General features: G+C 36.0%; 1 long non-coding RNA gene across 1 annotated transcript; it reads right to left on the bottom strand.

The window, feature by feature from the left end:
• Window positions 1-429: 429 nt before the first annotated feature.
• LOC111438113 lies at window positions 430-21,100 on the bottom strand. Its single transcript, XR_002709615.1, has 3 exons — window positions 21,089-21,100; window positions 3,152-3,156; window positions 430-507 (listed from the first exon to the last, which is right to left on the bottom strand). It is a non-coding gene; the product is annotated as an uncharacterized LOC111438113 (long non-coding RNA).
• Window positions 21,101-27,880: the final 6,780 nt, after the last annotated feature.

The raw sequence follows: 27,880 nt of genomic DNA, 5'->3' as shown, positions 1-27,880 counted from the left end.
TTACATCCACCTTCCCACGAAGATTCATGGCTGTTGGATGTTTGTGGAGGTAGATCTCATTTCCTCAAGAACTCGTTTTTCATATCTCCTTTTTCGATGGTGATACCTATGATTTGCGACTTGTATTCACTCTGGGGGAAAGTATAAAGGTCGGTGAGGGTTTTGCCAGTTTGATTAGGGTGTTTAGGGGCTGTAACATCCACGTTGTCTTTTGTCTAGGAGCTTTCACTTGTTGACAAACTAAGCACTTGATCACAAACTCAACCACGTCCCTCTTCATGATCTTCCACTAGAAATGTTGTTTTAAATCTTGGTACATCTTAATAACTTCTGGGTGCATGGAAAATGGCAAGTTGTGAGCTTCCGTTAGTATTTCTTTCCTTAGCTCCTCTATTTTTGGGACACATATGCGTCCCTAATACAATAGCCCTTCATCTAAGCACTTCGAGAATCCATCTACTGGACTCTCGTCTAGCTGGCTTAGGACTTTATGTAGGTTTGGATCTTCTCGTTGGGAGGTAATAATTCTTTACCTAAGCGTAGGTTGCACTATTAGTTGGGCCAGTTGTGCTATGACTTCCTCGGTCGTTAGAACTATGCTGGCTTACTCGAATTCTCTTTGTACCCTTACTTCCCTCGTAATGAGAGCAAACGAGTAGACCATCTTTCTACTCAAAGCATCTGCGACCACGTTTACTTTTCCAGGGTGATACTGGATATCTACTTAATAGTTCTTCACCAATTTTAACCACCTTCTTTGCCTCATATTTAACTCTTTCTGGATGAAGAAATATTTTAAACTCTTGTGGTCGGTAAAAATTTGAGTTTTCTCTCCATACAGGTAGTGTCGCCAAATTTTTAGTGTCAACACTACAGTGGCCAACTTTAGATTGCAACAACCTTGTTGTATTGCATTAATAAACATCCCAGTCCTTTCTTGGAGGCGTCACTATAAATCACGTACCCTTTTGAGCTCTCGGGTACCGTGAGTACCGAGGCGATTACCAATCTCTCTTTCAGGTTTTGGAAGCTTGCCTCACAAGCATCACTCCCTATAAATGGTACCCCTTTTCTTGTTAACTATGTTAAAAGCGAGGCTACCCTAGCAAAGTCCTGCACGAACCTTCGATAGTATCCTGCCAATCTTAGGAAACTTCTTACTTCTGTTACCGTAGTTGGGCATTCCCATTTTCTTACAGCTTTTACCTTGGTGGGATCTACCGATATTCCGTCCTTTGTCACCATGTGTCCTAGGATAGAGACTTGTCGTAACCAAAATTAGCACTTGTAGAACCTTTCGTACAACTTGTTCTCTCTCAGGGTTGTTCGAACTTTTCGGAGGTGTTCTTGGTGTTCTAGATGTGTCTTCGAGTACACTAGGATGTCGTTAATGAACAACATCACAAACGTGTCTAGACAGTCCTTGAATACTTAGTTCATCAACTCCATAAACACAGCTGGGGCATTGGTGAGACCAAATGACAGCACTACAAATTCTTAGTAACCATACCTTGTCCTAAACGCTATTTTTGGTACGTCTTTTTCATTGATCTAATTTGGTAATAATCAGACTGAAGGTCTATCTTTGAAAATACAGTTGGCTCTCTGAGTTGATCGAATAGGTCTTCTATTCTAGGCAGAAAGTATTTGTTTTTTGCGGTTCTCTTATTTAGCTCTTTGTAATCGCCGCACAGACGCATGGATCCATCTTTCTTCTTAACAAACAACACTAGCACACCCTAGGGGGATATGCTAGGTCAAATGAACCCTTTATCCAGTAAGTTTTGTAACTACACCTTGAGTTCTTCAACTCTGTTAACGCCATGCGATAGGGTACTTTGGAAATGGCCTAGTTCCCGGCCCGAGTTCGATGACGAAGTCGACCACTCGGGAAAGGGGTATTTCTTATAGATGTTCGAAAATACATCTAGGAACTCGTTTACTATTGACACGTTTTCTAGGGTCTTTTCTTTTCCTCTTACGTCTACAGCACATGCTAATATAGTCCATCCGCCTTGTTGGACTAACCTTTTTGCTTTCATCATCGAGACTACCTAGGAAGTAATCTCGATACTTGTGCCTTTAAAATTGAAGGTCGGCCCTGCTGGTAGTAAAAAATTTACTTTCTTTTTACGGTAGTCTATACTAGCACGATTTTCGGCTAGCCAATCCATGTCTAGTATGATGTTAAAGTCCGTCATGTTTACTACAATCAGGTCAACGCTTAAAGTTTGGTTCCCAATGATTACTTGACCATTCTTTACTCTATTCCTAGCTACCAAGTCTACCCCCGCAGGGGTGCTTACAGACAGTTCATGCAATAAGGGTTTTAATTCGAACCCTACTTGTACAACAAAAGGCATACAAATAAAGGAATGCGTAGAACCAGAATCATATAAGGTAAAAATGAAATGACCTAAAACAAATAGTGTACCTGTCACCACGGCGTCGGACTTCCCAATATCCTTGCTCGTAGACGCATAAGCCCTAGCTTGAGCTGACGGTGGTGCTGGTTGTTTCGTCTACTCTACATGTGTATTTACTACACTGCACATGCCCCATACGTGCAAATATAGACTGACGAGGGGGTTTGCACACCTTCTGGGCCCCGTACTTGTTGGGTTAGCGTCTCTAGTGTTATTGTCGGACAACCATAAGGACTAGCGACCATCGTAGCATCTTGTTAAACTGACGATCATTTTCCATTTCAAAATTACACGTTCATACTAATCCTAAGGAAAAAATATCTTGATGCATGTGGCATACCATTATGCATGAGATCCCAACTTTTTCACATTAGTTAAATCATGTAAGACAACCCTTTCCATTTCTCTTCATATCATATAATTTTATAGCAAAGTCTTTAAAACATGTTTGGGGATGTGTATCATGTCAAAACTTTTTACTGCTTATCGTTCATGTAATAAATCGTATTATATCATGTCATGCAACACATCATAACCTTCAACATATTGTATAGTTCCATATGTCATATCATTCAACATATTATCTAGTTCAACATATCATATCATAGACATATATCATATCATCAATCATATCATAGCATAGACATGTCATATCATAAACATCTCACACATATCAAACATATGACACACTGTAGAGTCACTGAACATGTGTCATCTTACATAACACAAACTTCTAACTATGCCTATTGTAAGATGACTTACTTGGATGACCTTGGTCGACGTTCTATCTAATACTCAAATACACTTGATTTCATTCCTCAAAGTCTGTTTCAAGTATCGTAGAGATGTTTCACCCTATTAGAACATTCACCTTGTTTCATTAGAAAATTCTTGAGTCCTAACCTAATTTAACTTCAATTGAGAAATTGAACATTGTACTCACCTTAATTTCCCTTAAATAAGATCAAATTTAGCTTCGAGAGGGTCAAAAACATTGAAATCGTTCTTAAAACGTCTAACCCAAATCAAATGACTTTTTTTTAGCTGTTAGAGACTAGCAAAATCGAGCCAAGTGAGCCAGTGGGTGGGGACAAGACACGTGTCGGTAGTATGCCAATGCGTACAGGTTGTGATTCAGCTCGAAACGCAGACTTCAGGTTAGAAAAGTAGAGAGTAGGTTAAGTCATTATCAACAAAAAGATTCTAGATTATATTACCTGACAAAGAGATCAATTAAAATTTGAATTTCTTATGCGTTTGTATTGTTACTTTTTCCTTAGTCATTATCAACAAAAAGATCATTATAGGGTAGGTTTTGTTGGATTAAACTTTCGTCCAAATATAACATATTTGAACTTGGATGTAACAACTTGATATATATAATAAATCCTATTAATTATTACATGTATGATATATATTTAGATAAATAAGGTTAGAAAAGTAGAGAGATTTAGATTGTACAACCGGTCAATCTTTATTGTATACGATTTTTTTTTGGCTATATATATATATAAGAGAAACAAAAACAAAATGGATTTGTGAACAAAGAAAAAGTTACCAACTTAAACTCCCACAAAAAAAAATGAAGCCTCAAAACATATTCGGTCTCATCATATTTCTTGCTTTTAAATCAAACATGAGTATTAGCTCATGTTTTGCACAATCCGACTCAAAGATACAACGTCCATATTCCCCATGGGAAGTTGCAATTTGGAATCGTATGAAGGATACAACTCTCTTGGCTCACTGCAAGTTTAAAGACAACGATTTAGGCGAACATGAAATCAGCCTTGGAGAGAAATACTCTTTGACCTTCAAAGAAAATTTTTGGCAATCAACACGGTTTTAGTGCAATTTTAGCAGCAAACACGGACATGCTTTTGGTGAAGTATTTTGGCCAGAAATGGAAAATTTGTTTAGTGATCAATGTTATAATAGTATTTGTACATGGGCTGCTGTGAATGTTTGCTGAATCCACCACACCTAAATGGTGTGAAAGTTATCTTATTTATAATCAAATAAATTACAAGGATATGGAAATAGTAATAAATGGAAATAACAATAAATGGAAAGATACCTAAGTAATAAGGCAAATGTTAGATATTTGCCTTATAATAAAATATCAAATATAATATATATGGTAAACTATAATTTATTACTAAATATCCTTAACAGCTGCAGAAGACAATGGCATTTCCTTACTTCTTGGTTCTAAAGAATCATATCTATTAGAGTACCCTTGGAAATGATGTTGAGTTTCATTGGGTTGATTTAAACACAACTTCCAAGGATGTCAAGTTTCATTGGGTTGATTTCAACACAATTGTTGATCAAGACACAAGAAAACCCTTATTACTTTTCTATTTTGAGATTGGAGGTCAATTCTGATGTACTTGTTGAGCTAAAATGTATATTGATGATAATAAAATAAAACATGATATAGTTATATACATATAATTGTTTTTTTTTTTTTTTGGAAAGATACAAGTTGTAAGGACCGGGCTGACTCGATGACTTCATAAAAGACGGAAAAAAATTTAACGAAATAAAACAAGAAAATTTAAAACATAATATACATTATATCAAAATAAAGTTCATACATAAGTTTTTAAAACACAACCCAACCATTAAGACACAAAATACCGAATGGACACAAAATATTTTAAAATAAAAAGGTTGAGGACGACGGGTGAAACTTGTCTACGACACCTACTCTAGAGCCTGTTCCGAACCTCAAAAAGCTCCTTGTTACCTGAAAAATATGAAAAATAAGGAATGAGTACAAAGACTTAATAAGTAGCCTTCTTGTAGGCTCTTAATCGTGTCCTTGATATGCTAGAGTATCACACTCTTTCTTTTCTTTTTTTGGTTCTTATTGGAAGTACTTAGGCTCTTTAGTTCTTATCCTTGACTCATGGGTTGATATCATGATCTATCCAGAGGAACCTTGGTCCTCGGATCCTTAAACTTTAGTTCTAATCTAAGGGTCGTGGTTCTTAGTTCTTGGTTCTTGATCTTGGAACTTAGATCTTGATCCATGTTGTAGCCATTGATCTCTGTCATGTTCTTGGTACTTTCTAGGTTCTTGTTCTGCTCTTGGTTCGTTCTCCAAGACTATCCCCCTAAGATTTACAGTACTAGTCATAAACTTGACAACCTTTGTCCAAATTTTCATGCGTTCCAAGGGACAGAGTTTCAGAATATTTGGTGGTTACCTAGTTCATGAACCAAAGGTAAATTACCTTAGGAGTACTATGGTCATTTTACATCATTTCTTGGTTTACCTACTTAACCTTATCCTGTGACAACTATCCTATGCATGTGCCACGGTCTGTACTTGCAATGTCGTCATCAATTGTATAGTGGTGTCTTGCCTTACCTGAAATAAATGTAGCACACGACTTTAGTATTTTAAGAAATGCTCAGTAAGTGATCCCACTATTGGAGTCTAGTAATGCTAACACATGTAACCCATGATTAGATGTGTAGTACTTTCCTACACACGACCCACACGTGCGAACGTGAGTCTCCAAGCAGTTCACACCCTTGGACCCATTATAGTCAGGCTAGTTGTCCGTAACCGATTATTTGGAGGTTAACAGACCCCCGAGCATCATACGAGGCATGATCATGATGATGATCATCATCATCGTAGTGTACGGTCCATACTCATCATCATAAATGGGAAAGTAACCCGATGTATATGACTAGAATATGCATGAGATCCCTATAGTTTTCATCTTTAAATTATTTTATGACACAACCCTATACATCATTCACACATTATCGTAGATAACATGCATGCATTGGCCTTCATACGTTCATCGTCATTAACATCGATTGGGGTTGTATCTTAGAAAAATCATCTTCATAATACATTGTGGCATCTAATAAATCTACATCAACTTAATATGGAATATCATCATATTAAGTCGTCTCATAATCAAGCAACTTATATCATCATGTTATGATGTATCATCATCATCATGTCATCTACCATGTCATCGTCATGTCATCATCTCATACCATCATGTCATATCATCATCTCATATCATCATATACATCATCACATCATCATATAATAACATCACACCATCATAGAGCATCATTACATTATCATATAACAATATCTGCTACCCGTGGCTTTGGGCTGTTACACACTAGTTCCCATAAACTAGGTGTCCTCTAACACAGCTTAAGTCAATCAACAACTAAATGCCAAAACATCTAACAATGAAACAATAAAATTCTCAATTTGCCCCATGACTAACTTCTCCACTCTGCTCCTCACCCTGTATCATAGCCTTGCCTGAAAATCATTGAAAAAAAAAGGATGAGTATTAAAATACTCAATAACGAACTCTGCTATTGAGATCAGACACATAAACCATCACATTACAATCAAACAAAATTGAGGGATCTTAGTGGTTAATTACCCAAAACTCACGATGAGTAATTTTTACCACATGAAAATCAACATCTATCTTTACCCCTTAAAATGACTATCAATGGCTGGTTACCGAAAAACACATAGCGTGATACCCTCACCTTGTTAATCATTTTCTGCATTCACCTCGTAGAGTGACCATTAGTGTTTGGTTATCCGATACACACAGCATGTGACCTTACCACATGAAAATCAACATCCATTCTAACTCCTTAAAATGATTATCAATGGTTGGTTACCTGAAATACATAGCATGTAATCCTAACCTTGATAACCATTTTCTTAAATCACCTCGTAGAGTGGCCATTAGTGGATGTTTACCGAAAACATACAGTGTGTAACCATAACCACAACCTCCTTAATCATCAAAGATAACATGGAGCACTTGGAGCACCGATTGCCCAATTATTTCTCTCCAGAATTACTCAGAGAATCAAGGAGGAGCGGTCTGGCTTGTTTGATCATTCGATTGTATCGAAAAACGAGCAAGAACACGAGTTAAGTCTACGGTTCTTTTGTTTCAGGATTCCACCCTAGATCTAATGTTTTTTTGTTTATTTGGTTCTTAATACTCAACTAAATTAACTTAGGTGCGGATTCTTGCAAATTTCGTGTTGCAACTTGACAAAAAATCATATTACAAGTCGAAATCGAGAAGCACTTACTTCGTAAGTAACTAGATTTTTCCAGAAATTTCAACTCTTTTAATAAGGACACGTGTCGGCCATGCAATGAAGAAATGCGCTCGATCCCAAATGCTAACACACGTCGCTCGCTTTCTACCTAAACTATCGTCCCAAAATTAACCTTCGTGCCCTTGAAGTGACCCGACGACTCGCTATCCAACTCGACATTTACTGCCAACCCCTACACGCCACGTGTCACACCCACAAAAATCAAAGGGTAAGTTTACGTCTACCAGTGCTCTAAGGGCATCTCTACTCACGTGCACCATGCACATGAAGGGTGCGCGTGGGGGGTGTGTGGGAAACCTTAATTTTTTGTGTTTGATTCCCGGCTGTTAGTTTTTTTGCCCCGATTTCAGTGCTAATCGTATTTTACTATAAATTAGGTGCCTACAGAAGGAATAAATAATTTTTTTTGACACCTCTACGTCTAGAAATTGAGCTCGGAAAAGTACACGATAAAACAATAAGTAACCACATGAAATTAGAAAGTAATACTTGTAAAGTGCGCTTGGTGATGCATGCCTGCTAGAGAAACTTCCTTTTAAGTTGCTAGATCCAAAACACCTTGTACTTCGGAAGTTAGTCTACATGTGCTGGACCTACTACGCGATGGAATTTCAAATTTGGATTTCTATATGCTTATCTAAAATGTTATACTACTTATATTTAATCATGCTATGTTGGCGGACGGGGTATTTGTGTACTTGCGCTTTGGATGCTTGATGGATGTTATTGCCCCCTTGAGCTTGTGTGACAACATGCATAGTTAAACGTAAATAAACCCTTCATAAACTCTTGCTAATTGGTTGTGTGAACTTATTATGTGAATGATAAGTAGTAGCGTTTGAATTAAGTCTTGGGTGTATTTTCATAGTGACTGGGTTAGGTTTAGATAGGGGACCTTCAAAATGTTGCGTTCAATGGCAACATGAGGAAAGACTGGAGTGTGAGACCCTTTAACCGTAGACAACTACAAACTCGAGAAGTCGTGTTTGATTGAATTTGGAAGCAAAAGCCCGTAACAAAACCACCCAACCACTCCTAATATTTTGAGAACCACCTCATAAAATTTACTACAGAATTTGGGTGCATCAAAATTTTAAGTATCAACCATCATAATACGCATTGAATAAGTTTTTACTTTCAACTCGAAAATGAAGTCAATTTTTTGGTAATTTTTAAAAATCAAATTTTTTTTTCGAGTGAAGGCAAGTGTCTACTAGAAAACTGATGACATTAGTTATGATGTCGAGTCAATTCATTCCAGTCGGCTTCCACTCATTTTAGTCAAGTATGTTACTTTGTTTAGCTTTTCATTTTGACTTTGTAGAATTTTTTTTAATCTAAGATTTTGTTGTTTGATTTAAAATTAGTGTCATAGATCCCAACAAAATAATTTCACCATTTTTGTAAAGATTTTAAAATCTAACTATTTTTATTCGAACTTGTTTAAAAGGTCTTGTCATAAAATTTTCTAGGATATGTGTAACAATAACACGTTAAAAGTATGGTCGTTACTCACCTTAAATATTTTCTTGATTTGCAAACAAAGGATATGTACTCAATAGAACCGTGATAATGTTACCAAAGTGTTTATCATGCAAACATTTGTATCATATATCATGACAAAAATTTTGAGGTTTTGAATCTTGGACCGTGACTAAAAAAACGAAAACAAACATAAAAGTAAAATAAAATAAAAAACTAAAAATTTGATAAACTTTAAATCGAAATAAAGTCAACAACACAAATATTATATGCAAAATTAAAGCAAGATTGTGTTGTTAAAAATATTACAAAGGGGGAAATGAGTTTGGGATATAATTATAAATCAAAATACAAAAGACTAAAAAATGTAAAAATAGATTGACGCTTCATAATGACACATTCTATGACTGTAGAGTTCTCGGATGCTTCTCAATCTTGACCAACATGTGAATTCTTGAAAAAGAAAGGAAAAGAAGTCCGTATAAAAATATACTCAATAAGCAACCTACTTATATCCGTTGCATCCTTAACCTAGTAGATATCCACAAACTTTTCTCTAGGCTTTAGGAAGTTTAATCCTTTTCTCTGGTGCTATTTGAGCATTTTAGTACTTTAGCTGCTCTTGGATCCATTATGGGTACGGAGGGGGTGGTTCACCAATTTCTGACATCGCATATCTTTTAGGAGACAAATTTTATTTCTAGGGTGAACTACTTTCCTGTTCTTAGACTTAGCTAGCTTACTCTGCCTAAGCACCATGTAACTGATATTCTGGGTTGAGGTGTCACATCGTAAAACTCTCTCTAGTTTGGATAGCATGGTAAGTGCTAGTCTGCTCTCATCATCCATGAGAGGTTATCTGGTGAACCCTACCCGCAGGGCAATCTAGTTGCCCAAAGTTAGGGGAGTGGTCCCTTGTAATCCTATGTTCCCTCTCTAGACGGACCTATTGTGCAAGATAATCCAAATAAACTATAGTTCATACAACTCTAGTTGGCCTAGGTTTGGCTCGATGGTACTCGTACTAGAGTAAAAAAGAAAGTTGAAGCTATGTTGCCACCGAACCAACGGCTAACGACCTAGATGCTACATTTTCTTTCTTATTTATACAATCATTCTGTTCTTTGACCATGGTAGCTTAATTTGCGTATGCAGTGAGTTTTTGATTACCTTGGTTGAGGCACGACCTCATAAAATTAGGATGAGACAATACGGTAATTTCTAGTCTGAACATCCTCAAAGGGAGCTTGGTTGTTCATTCCTTAAGACCATAAAATCACCTATGTTTGGGGGATGCAATCTTTGTGCACTAGCAAGGTACTAGGCTATTTGACGTGGTCTCGCTTCCCTCTAAGGAACGGGTTAACAACATAGTGGCCATATTTAAGAGACCACTCACCATTCAACAAAGCAGAAGCTCAAACTACCCTAACTAGCATATGCCTAGCTCAATAGTACTAAAATCGGAGTGGAAAGGGTTCCGAGGGTCTGAATATAATGTAGCGTTAGCGTTCATGCTACTCCTAGCTTAGATAGCTACCTTGGTCATTCTTGGGTGTCGTGAAAATCTACTATGTTATTAAAGGCTTCTAATCCAATCTTTCAGTAAACATAGGTCTAGATTTTTTATCACCGCTCAAGTCAACCCAATCTTGAAAATAGAATAGAACGTCGGCCAAGGCCAACCAGATGTACAATTTAAATCTCCTCAATTTTTTAACCTTATTTATCTAAACATATACCATACATGTAATAATTAATAAGGTCTATTATATAAAAGAAGTTGTTGCACCGAAGTTGAAATATTTTATATTTAGATGAGAATTTGAATCGAACTAAACCTAACCTATAGTGATCGTCTTGTTGATAATGACTAATTCAAAAGTAAACAATACAAACAAATAATAATTCATTCTTTAATCAACCTCTTCTGCGGGTGACATAATCTAGAATCTCAACACTCTTTTACTTTTGTAAGATGAAAGACTTTGATCGAGTTTATGTTGAAGACATAATTCAAATTATGCAATAACTTCTTAAGTACTGTGATCTAAATCAAAATATTGAAGTTTTTATAAGATTTTCAACCTTTGAACATATATTAGTATATGGGATCAAACAAGAGAGTTGTTTTTAATCATATTATATTACAAATAAAGGAAAAAAAACTTATCACGATAATTATATTATCCGTCCCCATCCCCGCCCTATTCTATGATCTTCTCTATCCTCGCCTTCTTTAAAAGAGAGACTTTTTAAGTTTCATTGTCAAATCTCATGATCCAAAGATGATGAAAACTTTCTATATCTCATTCCAAGCTCCAATGAATTTTTGAAGTTCCAATGTATTAAATGTGTTGATTTTATTTGTTTGATTTGTGTAGTAACAAATCTTGGATTAGTTTTTGTGTTAATTAATTAATTTATCTCTCATTTCGGTTATTTTGTGTGTTAATTAGAAAAACATCTAAGAATTCATTCACGGTTGGCACCACATTCAAGGTGTTCTCTTACTCTTTGGTATCTACACCACTGGCAAATATGGCACAACCTCCTTGTTGGATCAATTTCATGACTTTATTAATTGGGACCACCTTAGGAGAAATTCCAGTGCAGGTGCTCTTGAATTTAAAGTTAGATTCAGATGGTGGTGAGAATACCACTTCCGTTTTATGACAATCTATGGTAGGGTGGTTCTCAACCAACTAATTCATTCCTAGTATTATGTCAAAATTTGTCATGCTAACAACTATCGGGTCTACGTCTAAGGTCTATCCTGCAACTATTACTTGTCAACGTTTTACTCTACTCTTATCAACTAGGTCTTCCTCCACTTGGGTACTGATAGTCAATACATGCAATAAGGGTTCTAATCCTGCTGCTTGACTAACAAATCGTACAAATATAAACGAATGTATAGAGCCTGAATCAAATAAAGTGAAAGTATAGTGTCCTAGGATAGATAAAATACCGATCACTACTGTGTCAGATTTCTTGATTTCTCTACTAGTCGAAGTAGATGCTTTTGCCTGAGAGCAAGTCTGCATGAATTTCTCTAACCACCTAAGTCCCTTGGCGGGTTAATCGAGTTTTCCATTCTCCTTCTAATGAAATTCTTAGCAAGATTGCCTTCCCGACCACACCTAGAACAAGCTTTGGATTTGACCATACACCTACCTCAATACTGCTGTCCACATGCATGGCATTGTGGTTTCTCATTTCCTCTTGCCCTCTCTTGGTCCATGCAATATCTATTGTTTGTTGTTGTCTACATGCCAGTGGTAGACCATTTAGCTCCCTCAATAAATACCATCGTTTCTGTCCTATAGTAACTGCTAACTCTCAACGTTCCTCAACTCGAAGCTCCTCCATAGCCTTAGCTACCCTTAGGACGACAACACAAGTGGTTGGATCTATGACCTCCACAGTACGACCAATCTTTGCGTCCAAGCCTAGGATGGACCTCTCAGCTATCTTCAATTTTGTGTCCACCAGCTTCAGTGGGAACTGTTTCAACCTCATAAATACTCTTGCATAGTTGTCAATGGGGCGTCAACCCTATGTTAGCTTGGTGAACTCCTATTACTTCGATGTTGGGTTGCCTTTGGGTACTACTCCGTCAAATATACCTCTTTAAATCGAGACCATGGTATCGACTTCCATTTGGGCTAAGAATCTCTCAGCTATCCATCCACCATAGCTTTAAGTCATTTTTCAACATTAATGACATGCATACACCTTTTGATCATCCAAATATTCCATTAACAAGAAGATCGTCTCTATTGGTGTTAACCACAATTGTGCCTTTGTTTGGTCTCCTGAGGTCCCACTAAAGGTACATGGATCATACTGCTTAAAATTCCATAAGTACCTTGCTTCTCGCGTGGACTGCGACTGTTGGCTTGTTGCGTGGCCACCACCATTTTCATCATGGCTTAGAATGATTCCTACATTAGGTTAGTCGTGGGGTCTATTCTAGCCTCTAGTGCTGCCGAGGGTGGTGTAGCTGCACCAATTGAATTACATATCCTTCACAAGCTAGGTTCTCTCTACCTCTACCCGTCCTTTAACAGGAGGTTGTCCCCTTCCTCCACGTCCTCTTTCGCGGCCTCTAGGTGCCATGATTCTAAAACTACCATATATTTATTCTTAAGACTATTGCTTTTTGGTTTAAATCATATTGCACATAATATCATAACAAATATAGAACTCAGTCAACAGTGGTACAATCAATGGTGGTACATTCAATCAGGAATTACATTCGACAATGACCAAGCAGCAACAATATATTTAATCGGTGACATTTATATTAAATTTTTTGTTGTCTTATGCATAACATACGTGACGGTGACAGAGTATCAGCAGTGGGACCATGGAACTTGTTAAGCCTACCTCATATGCCAGTCTATAGAATCTATAACCTAGAGCTTTGATACCAACCATAACGGCTCGAATTTCCTACTGAAATAGAGTCACTACCATATGCATGATACAAACTTTCTATTTGGAAACATTCATTTAAAATTATTTATAAAATTATGTCACCAACTTATACGTTTTGTTAAAAGATTTAAAACAAAATAATGAAATAACCCATGTGAAATGTAAATAAATGAAAAGGAAGATTGAAAACATGAAAAAGAAGATTGAAACAATGTCTAACTTAAGATCAACAAAAATAAAACACAACTATCCAAACACAAGTTTCATGGTCTTCAACACGACGTCGCCGTCTACCATACCGGGTGTCTTGCCTTTACCTGAAATGTAAGAATAACACAACGCTTGAGTATATTAAGAAATAGTCAATAAGTAACCCCACTATTGGGGTTAGGGAATGGAAACACATGCAACATAAATGAGACTTATCATTTAAAACCGTATTCTCTTAGGCGACTTTCCTGTTCGAGGAAATTAGATGTGTAGTACTTCTCTACACCTCCTGTGCTGCCGGTCGGGCTAGCAACTATAGTGCTGTTGCCATAAACATAGAGGGAATAGTGAACATCGTAGCACCATAATGAACATGATTATCATTTTCATCTCATAGTGGACTCGTTCATACTCATATTGAAGGGTAAGTATCCCGATGCATGTGAACATACAATTATGCATGAGGTTCTTATAATATTTCATTTTAAATAAATCATGCAAGACAATCCCCATTTATTCCTCAAATATTATACTCGGCAATATGCGTGCACAAACTCTTATAAAATCATGTCTTAAATGACCCTAGTTTTCTACTAACTTAAAGTCGCTAACACATGCATAACGTAACATCTTGGATAGAAATATTGATTTAAAATGTCTTCATAAAACAATGTCATCGACTTGTTTAAGAAAAAAGTTTTAAATAATAAAAAGAAAAAATTAAAATATTCATAGGTAGGAATAAATCAGCAATGCCCTATACAAACTTAAAATCTACGAAATTAAATGTGACCAACCTATGCATGTGCCATGGTCTTTGAACTGTGATGCTGCTGTCAATTGTGCATAGGTGTCTTCCCATTACCTGAAATATAAAAGTAGACGTGACTTAAGTATTTTAAGAAATACTCAGCAAGTCACCCAAGGAATGCAAACACATGCAACATGAATTGGACCTATCATTTTAAAATCGTATTCTCTTAGGCGACTATCTTAACTGGGTCATCGAACCTATCATTTTAAATCTTTATTCCCATAGGCGACTATCCTAACTGGGCCATAGGATGCATATTTACTACTCTGCACATGCCCCATACGTGCAAATATGGACCCACAAGGGGGTTTGCACACCTTCTGAGCCTTGTACTTGTTGGGTTAGCATCTCTAGTGCTATTGTCGGACAACCGAAAGGAGTAGCGACCATCATAGCATCTTGTTAAACTGACGATCATTTTTCTTTTTAAAATTACACGTTCATACTAATCCTAAAGAAAAAATATCTCGATGCATGTGACATACCATTATGCATGAGATCCCAACTTTTTCACATTAGTTAAATCATGTAAGACAACCCCTTCCATTTTCCTTCATATCATATAATTTTGTAGCAAAGTCTTTAAAACATGTCTAGGGATGTGTATCATGTCAAAACTTTTTACTGCTTATCATTCATGTAATACATCGTATTATATCATGTCATGCAACACATCATAACCTTTGACATATCGTATAGTTCCATATGTCATATCATTCAACATATCATATCATAGACATATATCATATAATCAATCATATCATATCATAAACATCTCACACATATCAAACATATGACACGTGTAGAGTCACTGAACACATGTCATCTTGCATAACACAAATTTCTAACATGCCTATTGTAAGACGACTTACTTGGATGACCTTGGTCGATGTTCTATCTAATACTCGAATACGCTTGATTTCATCCCTCAGAGTTTGTTTCAAGTATCGTATGACCTTGGTCGACGTTCTATCTAATACTCGAATACGCTTGATTTCATCCCTCAGAGTTTGTTTCAAGTATCGTAGAGATGTTTCACCCTAATAGAACATTCCCCTTGTTTCATTAGAAAATTCTAATTTCGTAACCTAATTTAACTTCAATTGAGAAATTGAACACTGTACTCACCTTAATTTCCCTTAAATAAGATCAAATTCAGCTTCGAGAGGGTAAAAAACATTGAAATCGTTCTTAAAACGTCTAACCCAAATCAAATGACTTTTTTTTAGCTATTAGAGACTAGCGAAATCGAGCCGAGTGAGCCAGTGGCTGGGGACAAGACATGTGTCGGTAGTGAGCCAGTGCATGTAGGTTGCGATTCGGGTTGAAGCGCAGACTTCAGGTTAGAAAAGTAGAGAGTAGGTTAGAAAAGTAGAGACTTCTAGGGTAGGTTTTGTTGGATTCAAACTCTGGTCCAAATATAACCTATTTTAACTTGGATGTAACAACTTGCTATATATAATACACCGTATTAATTATTTTACATGTATGATAATATTTAGATAAATAAAGTTTAGAAAAGTAGAGAGATTTAGATTGTACATACCAATTTGATTTGGCTCTATATATATAAAAGAAACAAAACAAAATGGAGGTGTGAGCAAAGAAAAAGTTACCAACTTAAACACCCACTAAAAAATGAAGCCTCACAACATATTCGGTCTCATGATATTGCTTGCTTTTAAATCAAACATATTCGGTCTCAAAGATACAACGCCCATTCTCCCCATGGGAAGTTGCAATTTGGAATCATATGAAGGATTCAACTCTCTTGGTTCACTGCAAGTTTAAAGACAACGATTTAGGCGAACATGAAATCGGCCTCGAAGAGAAATACTCTTGGGCCTTCAAAGAAAATTTTTGGCAATCAACATGGTTTTGGTGCAATTTTAGCAGCAAACACGGACATGCTTCTGGTGAAGTATTTTGGCCAGAAATGGAAAATTGGTTTAGTGATCAATGCTATAATAGTATTTGTACATGGGCAGCAGAAGACAATGGCATTTCATTACCTCTTGGTTCTAAAGAATCATATCTATTAGAGTACCCTTGGAAATGATGTTGACTTTCATTGAGTTGATTTAAACACAACTTCCAAGGATGTTAAGTTTCATTGGGTTTATTTCAACACAATTGTTGATCTAAACACAAGAAAACCCTTATTACTTTTCTATTTTGAGATTGGAGGTCAATTCTTTTGTACTTGTTGAGCTAAAATGTATATTGATGATAATAAAAATAAAACATGATATAGTTATATATATATATATATATATATATATATATATATATATATATATTGGAAAGATACAAGTCGTAAGGACTAGGCTGACTCCATGACTTCATAAAATACGGAAAAAAATTTAGCGAAATAAAACAAGAAATTTTAAAACATAATATACATTATATCAAAATAAAGTTCATACATAAGTTTTTAAAGAACAACCCAACCATTAAGACACAAAATATGGAATGGACACAAAATATTTTAAAATAAAAAGATTGAGGACAACGGGTGAAACTTGTCTACGACACCTACTCCAGAGTCCGTTCCCGACCTCGAAAAGGTCCTTATTACCTGAAAAATATGAAAAATAACGAATGAGGATAAAGACTCAGTAAGTAGTCTACTTGTCGGCTCATTATCGTGTCCTTGATATGCTAGAGTATCACACTCTTTCTTTTCTTTTTCTTGTTCTTGTTGGAAGTATGTAGGCTCTTTAGTTCTTGTCCTTGACTTGTGGGTTCATATCATGATCTATCTAGAGGACCTTGGTCCTTGATCTTGATCCATGTTCTAGCCATTGATCTTTGTCTTGTTCTTGGTACTTTCTAGGTTCTTGTTCTGCTCTTGGTTTTTTCTCCAAGACACCCCCTAAGATTTACAGTACCAGTCATGCACCTGACAACCTTTGTCCAAGGTTTCCTGTGTTGTAAGGGACAGAGTTTAATAATATTTTGAGGTTATCTAGTTCATGGACTGAAGGTAAATTACCTTAAGGGTATTATAGTCATTTTACATCATTTCTTGGTTTACCTTCTTAACCTTATCCAGTGACCTCTATCCTATGCATCTGCCACGGTCTATACTTTCAATGTCATCATCAACCGTATAGAGGTGTCTTGCCTTTACCTGAAATAAATGTAGCACACCACTTTAGTATTTTAAGAAATACTCAGTAAGTGACCCCACTATTCGAGTCTGGTAATGCTAACACATGTAACCCATGATTAGATGTGTAGTACTTTCCTACACGATCCACACGTGCAAACGTGAGTCTCTAAGCAGTTCACACCCCTGGACCCATCAGTCAGGCTAGTATTTCATATTCGATTATTCAGAGGTTAGCAGACCACCGAGCATCATACGAGGCATGATCATGATGATGATCATCATCATTGTAGTGTACGCGTCCATACTGATCATCATAAATGGCAAAGTAACCCGATGTATATGACTAGAATATGCATGAGATCTTTATAGTTTTCATCTTTAAATTATTTTATGACACAGCCCTATACATCATTCACACATTACCGTAGGTAACATGCATGCATTGGCCTTCATACGTTCATCATCATTAACATCGATTGGGGTTGTGTCTTAGAAAAATTGTCTTCATAATACATCATGGCATCTAATACATCTACATCAACTTAATATGGAATATCATCCTATTAAGTCATCTCATAATCAAGCAAATTTATATCATCATGTTATGATGTATCATCATCATCATGTCATCATACCTTGTCATCGTCATGTCATCATCTCATATCATCATATACATCATCACATCATCATATAATAACATCACACCATCATAGAACATCATTACATTATCATATAACAATATCGGCTAGAAGTGGGCTTGGGCTATTACACTCTAGTTCCCATAAACTAGGTGTCCTCTAACACAACTTAAGTCAATGAACAGGTAAATGCGGAAACATCTATCAATGAAACCATAAAATTCTCAATTTGCCCCATGACTAACTTCTCCACCATGCTCGTCACTCCCGTGCCACAGCCTTGCCTGAAAATCATTTTAAAAAAAAGGATAATATTAAAATAGTCAATAACGAACTCCCATGTTGAGATCAGATACATAAACCATCACATGACAATCAAACAAAATTGAGGGATCTTACTAGTTAATTACCCAAAACTCACAATGCGTAATTTTTACCCCATGAAAATCAACCTCTACCTTTACCCCTTAAAATGACTATCAATGGCTGGTTACCCAAAACACATAGTGTAACCCTCACATTGTTAATCATTTTCTGCATTCACCTCGTAGAGTAACCATTAGTGCCTAGTTACCCGATACACCTAGCGTGTAACCTTACCACATGAAAATCAACATCCATTCTAACTCCTTAAAATGATTATCAATGGTTGGTTACCCGAAACACATAGCATGTAACCCTAACCTTGATAACCATTTTCTTAAATCACCTCGTAGAGTGACCATTAATGGATGATTACTGAAAACACACCGTGTGTAACCCTAACCACAAACTCCTTAATCGTCAAAGGTAACATGCATGCATTATGTCCCAAACTGTTTGTTTTCATGAGAAACCATACATTATGTCACACAACTCACATCAGATATATTCTCAATCATCAAACAAAATCATGCATGCAATAGGTCTCAAAACATTTATTTTTATAGTCAACATACTTCGTATCACGTAACGGCCATACAATAACAAACATATTCAACCCTTTTAGAAAAACAAAACAGTTAAGTTTCAATAGGAACACCTCTTACTTGGAGAGCTTCTTTTCTAAACGTCCCTATAGATATTGGTCATACGACTTAGTTCGAGCCTACATTGAAACACCCAAGTTTAACCAACCCAACTTGACGTGATAGAACGACTCCTACAAATCATAGGGTTTTATTGCTTACCTTCTTCCTACGTAGAGGTTGGGTCAAATCCAAACTATTCAGAAAATAATACATTGTAACTTCGTTGGTTGGTGCATTGTACCTTGGTTACGTTTACTCCTCCAAATAGTGGTTTTGGCGATGATGACAGTGTTTAATTCGTGAGGGTGATGACAATTCGATGCGCGACGGTGACTGGTGGTGGTCGTCCAACGTGCAGTGGTGGCGTGGGACGGCGTGGGCGATGGTGGCGCACGACAGCGCGAGCGATGGACGGCGACGACTATTTAAAGAAGAAGAAGATGATAAAGAGGAAAAACAAGGCAGCGACAAGGTTTGTGAGTGGCGGCTTTATGTAGTAAAACCCTATAGTTTATTTTTTTAATGTATTGGGCTTGGGCCTAGGATTTAAGTAGCTAAACCTTAGGGTTTATTTTTTTATTTATTGGGCTTGGGCCCAGGGTTTATGTTGCTGAACCCTAGGTTTTATTTTAATGTATTAGGCCTTCGGCCCAGAATTTGGGTTTTACGCATCCAAACCCAAACAAAAACATATTCGGTTTTAAATAAAGTTATTATTGATGTTTATTCAGTAAAAATTGTTATTGAATAAAGTGAATGTTACCATTATTAATCTAAATCCAGTAAACTAAGAATACTCTGGCTATAGTATGATTACTTGAACTATAGAGACTTACGAGTGGATCAAGTTCAAGTATATAGTTAAAATGATCTATAGTACAGGGATAAGGCTGAGTACCTTATTCTGGAGACACTATGGACGCGACCCACTTTTGTATATGATATAAACAATGTGATCACTAAATTGTACATGTGAAGACATGTGAGTGGGGGCGTCCTATGCAATGAGTATTGCATATGATCGGACCATTAAGAAAACCGCTCTCACTTTATAATGTCGTTTACCGTTGACATTGATTTTTTCATTCGATGACCTAGGTAACTCGATCTTAATCCTGAGCTAACTATGAACTCCTGTTTATTCGGAATTATCCTTAGATTTGAATGGGTGAGAGTGGCCCAATTTCGCCGACCCAATAAGCCTCCCATTTCAGGGGTAAGACTGGGTGAATAGCTGGGGACATAGGGTGTAAGATGGAATTCAATCCTACCCGCTTTTAGGGATAGTAGTGAGATTATTCTCTTAAGTACTGACTCCAAGTCTTGAACCAGGGGCCCCACCCTCTCATTGGCCCGAGAGAGATTCGGTTTGGTGGTTGGACCACAAACCAATTGTTCATTAGAGGATCAATGGGACTTAAGGAATAAGAAGTAACTTTACGAGTAAAACAGTAAATTGACCCAGCTCTAATTACGAACAACCTGTGAAGGATTGACTTACTAATCATGGTTATAACAAATGGACAAAAATATATCTATAGTGGAGAGAGTGCAACTACTAGGCTATAGTGGAGTGTCCTAATAGTTAACGAATGTTGGTTAACAAGGTTAATGAGTTTAGCCAGTTAATCTCGGATTGTTTAAGCCCATGCTCTGTAGGTCCATTATGTCCCTCTACTAGCGCATATCGGACTAAACCTTAGTACAGTGTGACGAGTGAGTTCGAAGTGTTCGAATTCAAATTAGGGAATACACGCTAAATATATACGATATATTTAACCACATTTTGTTTTATTTATGAATTAAACAAAAAGAGAGAATTGGAAATATTTAAATAAGATTTAAATATTTTAATTATGAATAAGGATTCAAAAAATCAGTATATGCCGTAATTGATTGGGATGGACATTTTATTTAATGTTAAATATTAATTAAATTGTTTAATTAATTATTTAATATTATTTTGATTTGAAATTAATTATTTAAATTAATTGTTGAATTAAAATAAAGAAAGTCAAAAGGTTGACTTCATCTTATGTAAAAATCCATGTTTGAATGAGTAGAATATGGAGTGTCAATATATGGTTTAACCAAACTTGCATGTTTGCCACGTAGTCTCACAAATTTGAGTGTCAAAATTTGGTTTAACCAAACATGCATGTTTGCCAAATAAACCCCACAAATTTGAGTGAAATTTTGAGTGTCAAAATTTGGTAATCTCAAATTTGCATAAACATGCAAATATGACTCTATAAACAGAGTGATCAAGGTACATGGAAAGTTGGCTTGAAAAACTTTGAGAAAATCTCTCGAAACTCTCTTTACGTATACTAAATTCCTATCAAGTTTAGTAACTCACCGGATTCCACAATCCCGTTCTAATGCCAGAGAATAGTAGGGAAGACACAAGTGGTGGTTTGAAACCGATTCGTGTGGGAACAGGAATTTGAACTACAAAAGGTTAGTATTTAAACTCATTGAGTTTTAATGCCTTTGAACATGCTAGCTAATTTACTATAATTAATGTACTTAGAGTGTCTAAGATCCAAATTGCTTCCGTACTTATTATAGTAACACCATCCATTGGTATCAGAGCAAGGTTTTAAACACTTTATTTGCATTAATTTGAGCATGGTGGGTAACTATTTCATGAACGAAAATTGTGGTTGCTAAAGTGGATGTTTATGGTTTTTGGTATTTTTTATGCTTCCATTTGATACCATTATTGTAATTGGCCTAATGTGTATGGGCTTTAATGAGTGAAGAAAGGTCTGTAATTTTTATGGAGTCATTAGAGTTCATTTTAGGTTGTAATTGATCGAAAATGGAAAAAATAGCAAGTTGAACCAAAGAAGAAGATGGAAGGGGTGGTTCGGGTGTTTTTTCTGCCAGTTGGGGTCTGGTTCAACGCTTTTAAGGGTTGGTTCGGCAAGTTCGTGATCCGCGGAAGCGGTTCAAGTTATTTTTTATTATTAATGTAATAATTTAGTTAATTGCTTGCTTTTTAAAATGTCAATTAATTAATTATGCATTATGAATGTATGTTTTAATTAAATAGAAAATGTATATGCATAAAGTATGTCATATAGATTTAAAATCTCACCATAGGCTAAGCATGTTTCATGCATTACAAGTATGTTATAAGTGTTATAATGTATAGTACGGATGTTATAAGTGTTATAATGTATAGTATGCATGTTTAGGGTTCCATGAGTGATAGATATAAATGGAGTCAATGTATGATGAAGATAGAGATTAGTGGATCAAAGCCATGAATCTTGAAATAGAGTCAATGTACTTCAATTCAGTCTAGAAACTTGTAGATAACCAGATGGGGTAAAACCTATTGGTTGCCAATGGATCTACAAAAGGAAACGGGACCAAGCTGGTAAGGTACAGACCTTTAAAGCTCGTCTTGTAGCAAAATGTTATATCCAAAGAGAGGGGGTGGACTATGAAGAAACCTTCTCTCCTGTTGCTATGCTTAAATCGATTAAAATACTCTTGTCCATTGCCACATTTTATGATTATGAAATTTGGCAAATGGATGTCAAGACAGCCTTTCTAAACAGCAATCTTGAGGAGAGTATCTATATGGCTTAACCATAGGGGTTCATTGAACAGGATCACGAGCAAAATGTTTGCAAGCTTAAAAGATCCATCTATGGGTTGAAGTAAGCATCTCGATCTTGGAATATAAGGTTTGATATTGCAATAAAATCTTATAGCTTTAAACAAAAAGTTGACGAACCTTGTGTTTACAAAAAGATAGTCAACTCTACAGTAGTTTTTCTAGTGTTGTACGTTGACGATATCCTACTCATTAGGAATGATGTGGGATTTTTGACTGACTCTAAGCATTGGCTAGTGACACAATACCAAATAAAATATTTGGGAGAGGCTCAGTTTGTTCTTGGAATTCAAATTGTTCGGAATCGCAAGAACAAAACACTAGCATTGTCTCAGACATCGTATATCGACAAAATGTTGGTTCGATATAAGATGCAGAACCCCAAGAAAAGATTATTACCTTTCAGGCATGGAGTTCATTTGTTGAAGGAACAAAGTTCTAAGACACCACAAGAAATTGAGGATATGAGACATATTCCCTATGCATCAACAGTCGGTAGTCTGATGTATGCCATGTTGTGTACCCGACCCGACATATGCTATGCTGTGGGAATTGTCAGCAGATATCAGTCCAATTCGAAACATGCTCATTGGAGTGTCGTTAATAATATCCTCAAGTATCAAAGGAGAACGAGAGACTATATGCTAATGTACAGCGCTAAGGATTTGATCCTTACAGGGTACACTGACTCAAATTTTTAGACCAATATCGATTAGAGGAAATCGACATCAGGATCTATTTTCACTCTGAACGGAGGAGCAATAATATGGAGACGCATAAAGCAAGGTTGCATTGGTGATTACACCATGGAAACTAAGTATGTTGCTGCCATTGAAGCAGCGAAAGAATCAAATATAGCTTAGGAAGTTCTTAATTGATTTGGAAGTCGTTCCAAATATGCACCTACCTATCACTCTTTATTGTGATAATTGTGCAACGAGGAGATGTGATCGTCACAAAAGTCGCTTTAGAGCACAACATTGCCCCTCACGGCTAAAGTGTTTGAACAGCACCTAGTGAGTCTAGGACTACGAGTTATGTAATCTAGGGCAAGTGGGAGAAAATGCATGGGTATGTGATGCCTTAATTCATTGTATTTATGTCTTTCTCTCTACTCAACATTATAAAACCCCACTAGAGATCTAGTCCAAGTGGAAGTTTGTTGGGTTTTTTAATTCCTAAGACTCATAGTTTGTAAACAAAAACATATTCGGTTTTCAATAAAGTTATTATTGATGTTTATTCAGTAAAGATTGTTATTGAATAAAGGGAATGTTACGATCATTAATCTAAATCCAATAAACTAAGAATACTCTGGCTATAGTATGATTACTTGAACTATATGAAGAGACATAGAGTGGATCAAGTTCAAGTATATAGTCAAAATGATCTATAGTACAGGGATAAGGCTGAGTACCTTATTCTAGGGACAATATGGATGCGGCCCAGTTTTGTATATGATATAAAAGATGTGATCACTAAATTGTACGTGTGGAGACATGTAAGTGGGGGCGTCTTATACAATGAGTATTGCATAAGATCGGACCATGAAGAAAACCACTCTCACTTTATAATGTCGCTTACTGTTGAAACTGGTTTTTTCATTTGATGACCTAGGTTAATCAATCTTAATCTTGAGCTAACTATGAACTCCTGTTTATTCAGAATTATCCTTAGATTTGCATGGGTAGGAGTGGCCCGAGTTCGCCAACTCAATAAGCCTCCCATTTTAGGGACGACTAGGTGAATAGCTGGGGACCTAGGGCGTACGATGGAATTCACTCCTACCCCCTTTTAGGGATAGTAGTGAGATTATTCTCTTAAGTACTGACTCCAAGTCTTGAACCAGGGGCCCCACCCTCTCATTGGCTCGAGAGAGATTCGGTTTGGTGGTTGGACCACAAACCAATTGTTCATTAGAGGATCAATGGGACTTAAGGAATAAGAAGTAACTTTACGGGTAAAACAGTAAATTGACCCAGCTCTAATTACGAACAACCTGTGAAGGATCGACTTACTAATCATGGTTATAACAAATGGACAAAAATATATCTATAGTGGGGAGAGTGCAACTACTAGGCTATAGTGGAGTGTCCTAGTAGTTAACGAATGTTGGTTAACAAGGTTAATGAGTTTAGCCAGTTAATCTCGGATTGTTTAAGCCCATGCTCTGTAGGTCCATTATGTCCCTCTACTAGCGCATATCGGACTAAACCTTAGTACAGTGTGACGAGTGAGTTCGAAGTGTTCGAATTCAAATTAGGGAATACACGCTAAATATATACGATATATTTAACCACATTTTGTTTTATTTATGAATTAAACAAAAAGAGAGAATTGGAAATATTTAAATAAGATTTAAATATTTTAATTATGAATAAGGATTCAAAAAATCAGTATATGCCGTAATTGATTGGGATTGACATTTTATTTAATGTTAAATATTAATTAAATTGTTTAATTAATCATTTAATATTATTTTGATTTGAAATTAATTATTTAAATTAATTGTTGAATTAAAATAAAGAAAGTCAAAATGTTGACTTCACCGAGAAAAATCATGTTTGAGTTAGTGGAATATTGAGTGTCAATATAATATTTAATCAAATTTGCATGTTTACCACATAATCCCACAAATTTGAGTGTCAAAATTTTGTTTAACCAAACATGCATGTTAGCCAAATAACCCCTACAAATTTTAGTCGAATTTTCCAACAAATTTTAGTGAAATTTTGTCGGTCAAAATTTGGTTAACTGAAACTTGCATACTTGCCACATAATCTCACAAATTTGAGTGAAATTTTAAGTGTCAAGATTTGGTAATCTCAAATTTGCATGAGCATGCAAATATGACTTTATAAATAGAGTGATCAAGATACATAGAAAGTTGGCTTGAAAAACTTTGAAAAAATTTCTCAAAACTCTCTCTTTACATGTACCAAATTCCTATCAAGTTTAGTCACTCACCGAACTCCACAATCCAGTTCTAAGGCCGGACAATAGTAGGGAAGACACAAGTGGTGGTTCGAAACCGGTTCGTGAAAGAACAAGAATTTGAACTACAAAAGGTTAGTATTCAAATTCATTGAGTTTTAATGCTTTTGAACATGCTAGCTAATTTACTATAATTAATGTACTTAGAGTGCCTGAGATCCAAATTGCTTCCACAAGTGTTATATTAACACTATCACAACCATGTCTGGAATTGAAAAGAGTCCAAGGTCAAGTCACGATTTTAAAGGATATATCCCATCATTAAATGTGTGTATTGCATTACTAATTCCATCAATGGAGTAACTTATTTAGTATTTCTTAGAATATTCAAGCCACGTGCTACCCTTATTTTTCACGTAAAGGTAAAGCGCCCCTGCATAGATGACGGTGAATTTTAAAATGACCATGGAAGAAGTCATGATTGAGAAGTAGTATGCATTGATTTTCATTTAGTAGTTGATAGGATGATTATTTCATTTTTCATGTTCAAAGACTATGTTATTTCTATTTTCTTGTTTTAAATTAAACGGGCAAGTTCATGGCTTCGTTTGCAAATATATTATTTCAAACTTCCACAAATGTTATTTATGGCATTCATGTGGTGATGCCTCTAATTTAAGCAAGAATATTAGGAGGTTACATTACGAGTGTGATATGTGATGAAAGAATGAGGGTTGTCCTGCATGATTTATTACGCCACGAAGAAAAATATGGGGACCTCATGCATATTTGTATATTCATGTGCATCGGGATACTTCTCCTTTATGATTAGTATGGACACGTACACTATGAGACAAAAATGATTATCATACTTACCATAGTTCAATGATGATCGCTATTTCCTTTGGGTGTCCGACAATAGTCTAGAGGAGCTAGGCCAACCAGTAGGCCCAGAGGGTACGCGAGCCCACCTGATGGGCCCATGCTCGCACATGTGGGTCGTGTGTAGAGAAGTATCACATATCCAATTTGCCAAGACTAGAAAGTCGGCTTAGAGAATACAATTTAAAATTATAGATCTCATCATTATGCATGTGTTTGCAATCACAACTCTAATAGTGGGATCACTTACTACGTATTTCTTAAAATACTCAAGCCTTTTCTTATTCTTAAATTTCACGTAAAGGCAAGACACCCATGTGTGGTTAACAAAGACATCACATTGAAGATCATGGAATATGTGTTAGTGTAGTTGCATTTTCACTTCTTAAATATAGGCTAGATTAGGACTTCGTTTAAATCTTTTCTTTGGTTTTATTTATATTTCGCATTGAATATTTTTCATTGTTTTTTGTAAGACTCTTAATGCAAACGTATAAGTCCATGACATCATTTTATTAATTATTTTAAAGAATATTTCTGTAACGACCCGAAATTTTGTACTTAATTTAAAGTCGATACTGTTGGATCGGTATGGCAACCCTAGAGGGGGGGTGAATAGGGTTTTAACGATAAAAGTGTTTAAACTTGATTAATTTTTTCTAATGATAAAACTTTTTACAAATAAGTAGAAGATGATAATTACTAAAACAAAATAATTCAAGTCAAAACAATAATCAAGTAGAACATGCAATAAATCATAATAATAATCTTGAAATTAAATAGGAAAGAGTTAGAGAAAATGACACCGTAGTTTTATAGTGGTTCGGTCAAACTCGACCTACTCCACTCCCCAAGCGCCTCTTGGGAATTTGAATAAAGAACTTTTCCGACTCTTTTCACGGATCAGAGCCAAACCGGTACACCGCTCTTTTTACGAGTTCAAGAGCAAACTCAATCCTTTCCACGGCGCAGGATCAAACCGATACAAGTATTTGAGTTTGATAATAACACACCACAACTCTCTCAAAGAGTAGATTTACAATTTGGGATACTCACAACTATTTCCTCACAATATAATAATAATCCCTCTCAAGAATAAGATGAAAAGAAATAAACTTGTAAGCTAGGAGAGAGCAACAAACAATGGAGACTT

Source organism: Cucurbita moschata, unplaced genomic scaffold, assembly GCF_002738365.1.
Source record: "Cucurbita moschata cultivar Rifu unplaced genomic scaffold, Cmos_1.0 Cmo_Scf00071, whole genome shotgun sequence".
Classification (NCBI taxonomy): Eukaryota; Viridiplantae; Streptophyta; class Magnoliopsida; order Cucurbitales; family Cucurbitaceae; genus Cucurbita; species Cucurbita moschata.
This window is presented reverse-complemented; position numbering and strand designations above follow the sequence as displayed.